This window comes from Leptonychotes weddellii, chromosome 2 (genome assembly GCF_054177405.1).
Source record: "Leptonychotes weddellii isolate Sample4059 chromosome 2, ASM5417740v2, whole genome shotgun sequence".
In the NCBI taxonomy this organism is placed as follows: Eukaryota; Metazoa; Chordata; class Mammalia; order Carnivora; family Phocidae; genus Leptonychotes; species Leptonychotes weddellii.
Window position 1 is genome coordinate 39478554 of NC_138370.1, and position 8261 is coordinate 39486814.

The 8261-nt window shown below is 42.8% G+C and overlaps 1 long non-coding RNA gene across 1 annotated transcript; it reads left to right on the plus strand.

The window, feature by feature from the left end:
* The first annotated feature begins 86 nt into the window (after positions 1-86).
* On the plus strand, positions 87-7972 carry LOC115937268 (uncharacterized). The gene is made up of 4 exons (XR_004072587.2): positions 87-2267; positions 3111-3252; positions 4060-4179; positions 6129-7972. It is a non-coding gene; the product is annotated as an uncharacterized LOC115937268 (long non-coding RNA).
* The last annotated feature ends 289 nt before the right edge of the window (positions 7973-8261 follow it).

Consider the following 8261-nt stretch of genomic DNA (forward strand, 5'->3'; position numbering starts at 1 on the left):
TGTGCCAGATGCTTTGCTGGTTGCTTCTACCAGCTGTCTCATTTCATTCCTCTCAAAATCCTTTTGTAGATAAAGTACTATGATCCTTAGGATACAGATCAAGACATTAATTCTGAAATTCTGGGGGGAAAAAAAATCTGACTTGTCACATCAGAAGTCACAAAGGTTGCAAATGTTCCAAACTGTGTGTGTGGCTAGGAGACATGATAAGCAGACCACTTACATTGCCTCAGTATTATTCAAAGTGGGTTTTTTTGGGGGGGGGGCAGTATTTTATATATTAAAAATGTGAATACAGATTTTACTTAAATATGTAAAGATGAAAAGCACATCTGCAAAGGGGCCCGTGACTGACTCAATTGGTGGAGCATGCGACTCCACCATGTTTTAAGTTCCAGCCCCACGTTGGGCATGGAGCCTCCTTAAAAAAAAAAAAAAAAAAAAAGCACATCTGCAAAGAAAGTGTGCATGGTAGCAGGTTTTCAGACCACATCCCAGCCCTTCCAGTGGTGTCAGAGTTCTTTGACAGAAAAGTTTGAAACACAGGGATGCGTGAGTCCTGAGGTCTCACAGCTTGCTGTAATGGGGCTACAGCTATCTACTGAAGTCGTGAAGAATGTCAGAGTGCTTTCAGGCATTAACTCTGGAGTGTAATTTCTTTTCCTGTTTCTGAGGAGGAGAGAGATGGCTTTATTAATCAAATGTGCAAGCAACATTTGTTCTCCAGCTATGAGTTTGATGCTTCCCATCCAGTGGCATGCCCTCCGTTGCCCCCATCTACCCTTAATCCCAAGCAAGACATGCTCTGGAAGTACAGTCAATCTGGAAAAAAAAAATCAAGGCTGTTAGTGTCTAATGGCATCACATGTAAACATTTGGATGGATTTCTCACTTAATCTTGAGGGTATATGAGGGGTGGTCTGGTCAAAAATCTAGGTAAAGTAAAGTTTGTGAAATTTACTTTCAGGGGCCTCAGGGGGCACCTTAAAGGGAGAGACAGCTGTCCTCCAGAGTATCTGAAACTGAGTTTACTTGGGATGTCCCAATGACTTCTGATCTACATGTTATAATATCCATGGAAAGAGACAAGAGTTTCAAATATGTGTCCCAAATTAGAAGTCTCAAAGACAGGTGCTCTGAATTGATCCACTATGGATCTAATTCTTGTATGGGCAACTCTACCATGTGAGGCCCAGGCTTCATTTATACGACCCAAGTGATCCTGGGGGCTGGGCTGGGGACAGCTAGTAACGCACGTTTCCCCAACTGAGCAGCTTTCCTTTTACATCTGCCTCCTTTGCATTGAGTCTTTCTCTAATAAGCAAGTATTAGCTGACTATTGCTCCGTACCCCAAAGAGTGCTAAACATCTACTCAAAAAGGTAATCCACAGCAGATTAGAATTTTCAGGCTAAAAGCCACGGGGAACATCACCTTGTCAAAACTTCTTACTTTAACAGTGAGGAAACAGGCCCATAGTTGTGAAGTGACTTGCCTAGGGTCATAAAATTAGCTAATAGTAACACTGAAATAGGACAAGTGTCTCCTGACTCTCATCTGAGTGCTCTATTGTTCCAAATAGGACACCATCTTTTCCAGGCAAACATGGAATTTTAAAAAGTATTTGCCTCATTTGGTCACTTTTCTCTGAAACTAGGGAGCTCATGACTAATGATAGAAACTGCGAAATTGAAAATAATTTCTCATTGGGGCATTCTTTTTTTTTTCTTAAACAATCTGTCTTTTCTATGCCCTGAACTACTTTTTTTTTTTTTAAGATTTTTATTTATTTATTTGACAGAGAGAAACACAGCGAGAGAGGGAATACAAGAAGGGGGAGGGGAGAAGGAGAAGCAGGCTTCCCGCCAAGCAGGGAGCCCGATGCGGGGCTCCGTCCCAGGACCCTGGGATCATGACCTGAGCGGAAGGCAGACACTTAACTACTGAGCCACCCAGGTGTGGGGCATTCTTGTTGAGCATATATTCCCTCTCCTTCCTCTTCCCATGAAAGGAGTAGACTTTTCCACACCAGTAGAGGGCTTAGCCATGTGACCTGTTTGGCCAGTGAAATGTGAATATCCGAGCAGAGGTATGCTGTTATAGTGTGGGTTCTGTGTTCTCTCCCTTTCCCACAGGAAGGACATGCTCCAGCCTCCTACTGCTCCTTCATCCTGGGTCCTAAAATAGAAAGACATGAGACAGCCCTGAACCCAACTTGATGCAATGCTGCTAAAATGCTGACCTACAGACCCGCAGGCAAGGATACAGGTTTGTTGTTGGAATCCACGGAAATTTGGGGGGATTATTTATTATACAGCGTATCACAGCACAAGCTAATACACTCAAACAGACCTTTCCTTAGATGTCCGTCCCTTTCCCTCACCTTTCCCATTGCAATGTACAAGCTCAGATTGTCGCTTCATTTTTCAGATGAGAAAATTGCATCCAGATTAGATGCTTTTTATAAGGGCACATTGGAAAAGCACAGAGGCATAGCTGATTTTCAGAGTTCAGTTTCATATGGTATTTAGATGTGAGATTCTTAGTACTTTTCAGGTTGAAAAAAACCAAGGCTATTTGGTTTTGTCTCTATCTATCAGCTATCATCTATCTATCTATCTATCTATCTATCTATCTATCTATCACCTATTATCTATCATCTATCTATCATCTGTCTATCTATCATCTATCTATCTATCATCTATCTATCTATCTATCTATCTATCTATCTATCTATCTATCATCTTTCTCCCCTACCCCCTTTCTCTATTTATCTATCTATTTATCTATCCAACTATGGATTTCTTTGAACTGGAAAAAGATAGTCTTAAAATTCCATTGTGTTTACTGTTGTGGGGTTGACATTTTCGTGTCTAAAAAAATCAGCTGAGTTGATAATGTTTAGTTGATCTGTCTGCATCTGATTATGCTTGTTTCCAGATCCAAGCAGTTGTTAATGAAACAGTTGCTGTTTTGTTGACAGAACATTAATTACTTGATCTTAGGACTCAGTAATTGCACAAGCCCCCTCTGTATACATTACTAATTACATTAGCAATTATATGGCATTTTAAAGACAAAGAAATGACTGAAGCAATTGCAATGTCACAGGTAACCTGCTGTTAGATTTCAATCACATTCCTCACGTGCCCATGATGTGCGGAAGCAGTTTGATGCATCTGTGACACTGACTTGAAGAAATGGCCTAAGACTTCCTGTCTATGAACCCACTGCCTAGTGGGAAGCCCATCAGGTGGGCAGAGAGAGTGTCAGGAAAGTCTCTTTAGCTCTCATTCCTTCCTTTATTGAAAGAAAAATTGGAGAAAGAAAGGTTGGGCAAGAAAAATTCATTTGCTTTTTTAAAAAATACTTATTGAATTTCACTATGTTAGGTGCTAAGTGACAGACCGAATCCATGACTCTGTAAAGTTTATAATCTCTTGGAGAAGACAGATGATAAGCAACAAACACTAAAATAAATTGGTAATGGTCAGAGTAATGCTTGGTAGTTGCTGTAACAAACAACCCCCAAAATCTCAGTGACTTCATATAATAAAATTTTATTTCTTGCTCAGATCTTGGTCAGCTCTTTCCAAGTGGTGGCTCAAGGATCCAGCTCTCCCATGTTGTGGCCCCATCATTCTGGACTTCTTAGTTCCCAACTGTGTGGACAGAAAAGAGTGTGGAGGATCTTGGGAGACTTTAGAGACCAGGCTTAGAGGACCATATACCATTTTCCCTATATTTTACTGGCAGAAACTGGTCACATGGCTACTTCCTCCCTGCAAAAATGGCAAGAAAATGTAAAGGGAAAGGAAGAAGAGTGAGAAACACTCACCCAGTGTTTGCTGCACTACATAATTACAGATGGTGACTTGCTATGGAGGACAAGCATGCAGTACAATGAAAGCATGCAATGAGAACCTTCACCCACTTGGCATCCAGCATCCATTCCTCCTTCTGATAAGAATGCACTCATTGCCTAAGAAGGGAATTACTCTCCATTGTGTGCAGTTTTCACAGAGCTACTATCATTCAAGTTCTCTCTTCTTTCAAGCAGGAGAACTTGAATGGCTCCACCCTATTCCTATGAGGCTTGTGCACACGGTATGAGCTGTGCCCATCAGATTCTCTCCCTGGACCTTAACCTCAACTGAAAAGACACAAAAGACAAGGAAAGGTAAGATCTCATTCTCTGCTGTGAAAGCACGATAAATAGACCAACCATCAGCTCTTGTCACTTGGATCCATGTATCACTGGTCCCTGCCCTTCCTGAGCCTATTTATCGGTTTTCCTTTCAATCTCTGCATGCTCTCAATTGTTCCAATTAGTTCCCTTTCTTCCTGGATTAACCAGTTGGTTTCTGTGCTTGCACCAAAGAACTAATTGACACAGGGGTATGATTTAGATTGTGAGGTTCAGTGTCTCTCTAAGGAGAAGCATTTTTGCTGATACATGAAGCATAAGTTGGGGTTAAGTAAGCAAAGAGTGGGGAAAATGTTTTTTTTTTAATTTAAATTCAATTAATTAACATATAGTGTATTATTAGTTTCACAGGTAGAGTTCAGTGATTCATCAGTTGCACAGAACACCCAGTGCTCATTATATCACGTGCCCTCCTTAATGTCAGTCACCCAGTTACCCCATCCCCCCACCCCCTCTCCCGTCCAGCAACCCTCAGTTTGTTTCCTATGATTAAGAGTCTCTTATGGCTTGTCTCCCTCTCTGATTTTGTCTTGTTTTATTTTTCCCTCCCTTACCCTATGCTCCTCTGTTTTGTTTCTTAAATTCCACATATGAGTGAAATCATATGATAATTGCCTTTCTCTGATTGACTTATTTTGCTTAACATAATATCCTCTAGTTCCATCCACATCATTGCAAATAGCAGGATTTCACTTTTTTTGATGGCTGAGTAATATTCCATTGTGTGTGTGTATATGTATACACACACACACACACTACATCTGCTTTTATCCATTCATCTGTTAATGGACATCTGGGCTCAGGAAAATGGTTTTTAAGGCAGAGGAAATCATATGTGCAGAGGCCCTGAAGTAGAAAAAATTACAGTGTTTGAGAATCATAAAGTATGCCTGTTGTGCAGTGAAGAAGAAGATGAAATAAGACAGAACTGGAGAGGTGGGAAAATAATAGATTTCCAGTGCTTTGTAAGCAATGTGAAGGATTTTATCCTAAGTGCAATAGGAAGCCACTGAAGGTTTTAAAAAGGAAAGAGGTATGACTCAGTCAACACTGAAAAAACAAACAACAACACACTCGAGCTAATCTGTGAGACACAGACAGAAAGGAGTCAGAGTAGAAGCAGGAAGATCACTCAAGAGTTCAGGAGTCAACAGACGGGAGGCATCTCTCGGTGGCTAGCTGAGCAAATGGAGAAGACACTCTGGATATGTTTTGGGATAAAGCTGACACAGCTTGGTGACGAATAATATTCTGGAGGCAGGGAAGGGGAGGCAAGAATGACATCAATTTTATAGTTATTGAGATTTAGAAAAAAATAACAGAGGACTAGGTGAGAGTGACTGAGTTAAGAATGCCTTTTTGGCGTGTTAAGCTTGAACTGCTTTGGAGACTCCAAGCAGTCATGTCAAATGTTGATATATAGGTCTGGCATTCAGAAGAGAAGTCTGAGTTAGAAATATAACATAACATAATAAAATAAAAAGAAATATACTTGTAGATATGGACATAGACACTATATTTGAAGCCATGGAGAGGAGGAGACAAGATACCTGATAACACCTGAGTCTATTAGCCTGGAAAATAGACAACAAAATTGCACCACCCACCCACACACCTAACCAGGTTTGGACTATGTTGTCTCCCTCTAAGCCCTGGGCTTTTAAGCAAGCCAGCCCTTCCTGCCCTACTCGGCCAGGACACAGTTGGAATGGCTCCCTCTTTTCCCAAAACTTCCCTTGCTCCCCAGTCATTTCCCCTCACCTTTCAGCCCTCTTGCCTAGTTTCTGGGTTAAACAGCCCTGCTCCCCCTCTCCTCAAATCTGAAGCCGACCGTGTTGCTCTAGTGTAGCCCCTGGCTCTCTCCCTCAATGGCTCATGCTGGTTCTAATCTGTGGGTTATTTCTCCTCCCTACCTGATCCAGCCTGGCCTCTGAGATGCGCCCCTGGTGAGCTCCAACCTATGAGAACTAGCGTCGGTTCATGGCGCCTGGTCATTGGCCTGACTACTGCTTTCTAGAGTTGAGGGAATGAGTAAAGCCGAGAGAGAACTGCAGATGCTGGCTTCTGGGAAACCAGCCTGATGACCTGAAACTGGAGAAGTTCCCCAGACGGTGTGAGGGGGATTGTCCTCCTGACCCCTCACCTCCCCACAGCCCTGGGTCACCTTCCTCTGTTTACTGAGAACACGCCTGTGAGAAAACCCGGGCCTGCCTGGGCTGGTGAGCAGTGTATGAGAGAATTTGAACTTTATCCATCTTGACATTTCTGCCTTGGTATGTGTGACTGTTCTTACACATATGGATTGGATCAAATGAGATAATTTATGCAAAAGCACTTTGCAATTTTTCGAGGGCTATCCAAGCAAGGTATTGCTTGTTGCTATTATTACCATCCCAAAGGAAAGGGTTTCCTCTTTAACATACCCATGTATTTGATTAAAATTAGGTGGTAAATTGGCAAACCCATAAAGTGCTTTCTTGTGTCGTCTGTCACCTGTACCTATGGTGACCATATGGCCTGCGTTTTCCAGGATGGCCCAGATTCCACGTCATTTTATTCTTTTTTTTTTTTTTTAAAGATTTTATTTATTTATTTGAGAGAGAGAGTGAGAGAGAGAAAGAGCACAAGAGGGGGGAGCGGGAGAGGGAGAAGCAGACTCCCCGCCAAGCAGGGAGCCCGATGCGGGACTCGATCCCGGGACTCCAGGATCATGACCTGAGCCGAAGGCAGTCGCTTAACCAACTGAGCCACCCAGGCGCCCCCACGTCATTTTATTCTTTATGACAAAAGTGATTTGCTAAATTCTCAGCTCAATGTCACTCAACTATTAAGCCTCTGTAAGATTTTTCTCAAAACTAAATTCATAAGTCAAAATAAAGACCTTTGTCAGACCATGCGTTTCAGTTTTTTGAGAGGGCCACATTCCACATGTATTAATGTCACCCATGTAGAGTGGGCTGTACTTTGAGAAGTCAAAGCACCTCTTTCACCTTGGGTGTCCCCATTTGGGGAAAATGAGAGGACAATCAATTCTCGTCCTTTTCACAAACGAGTGGATTCAGGCCAGAATGGCATCATGAGGACAGCCACCCTGCAATTCGTCAGATTTCCGTGGAAGGGAAGAGACGAATGAGGACTGGCCACGGTATCTTTGTCCCTCATCAGTGCTCCCTCCTCAGTTTTCTTTCTGGTCATTCAACGCTTGCCAACGGACATCCTGCAGCAGCAGTGCTAGTGGTTTGGCTTCCCATTGTCCACACATGCTCCGTGTCCATGGCTGTGGGAGTCAGTCATGAACGGAGACTGAGAGAGGAGGAGGGACTGTGGGCTGCCTGAGTGTGGCCCACAGGCTTATTCTTTAGGGAAGAGAAGGAGGTTCGTGGGTTCCTTCTCTGAGACATGACTTCCTGATCTATTCTGAGGTAGCTGGCACCTGAGAGATGTTTCACAAATGGCTGCATCCTCTTCACTACTTCCTCTTCTTCCTCCCCTTTCAAAACACATTCTCCCTTCAACAGCCTTCTCCTAAAATCCTAGCACAGGGGCTTGGCTGGTATTGCTCCATAAGGAATTCAGTGGAGAGGTCACTTTTGGTCTTCAAGTCAAGAGAATGTCTATGAGTGAGAAGAGTCCAGAACATTGTAAGACCGTTTGCATTTGAGCTTCAGTTAAATCTGGCCCTGACTCCTCCACCAATGAGCTCTGTGAACCGGGGCAGCCACTGAGCCCAGTAGGCCTTCCCTTTCTCAACTGTGCTGTGAAGGAATGGCCTTTCCAGTTCCATGGAAGAGTTCAAAGAACTGAGCGCTTTTTGTCCCAGATACTCTTTCACGGGGTCTCATAGTTTAAGCTTCTGTACTCAGTGTGGCCACCAGGTCACACAGTCACAATTTTTCTGCTTGTATAAATCAGGTTTGATGAATGTTGGAACAAACACCTGCTAGATGCTTAGCATGTTTACACACCTTTTTCTCATTGAAACTCATCTTTTAAATAACAGCATAAGGATGAGATACAAGAAAGTATACAAAAGCATCCAAGAGAGAATGAGGACT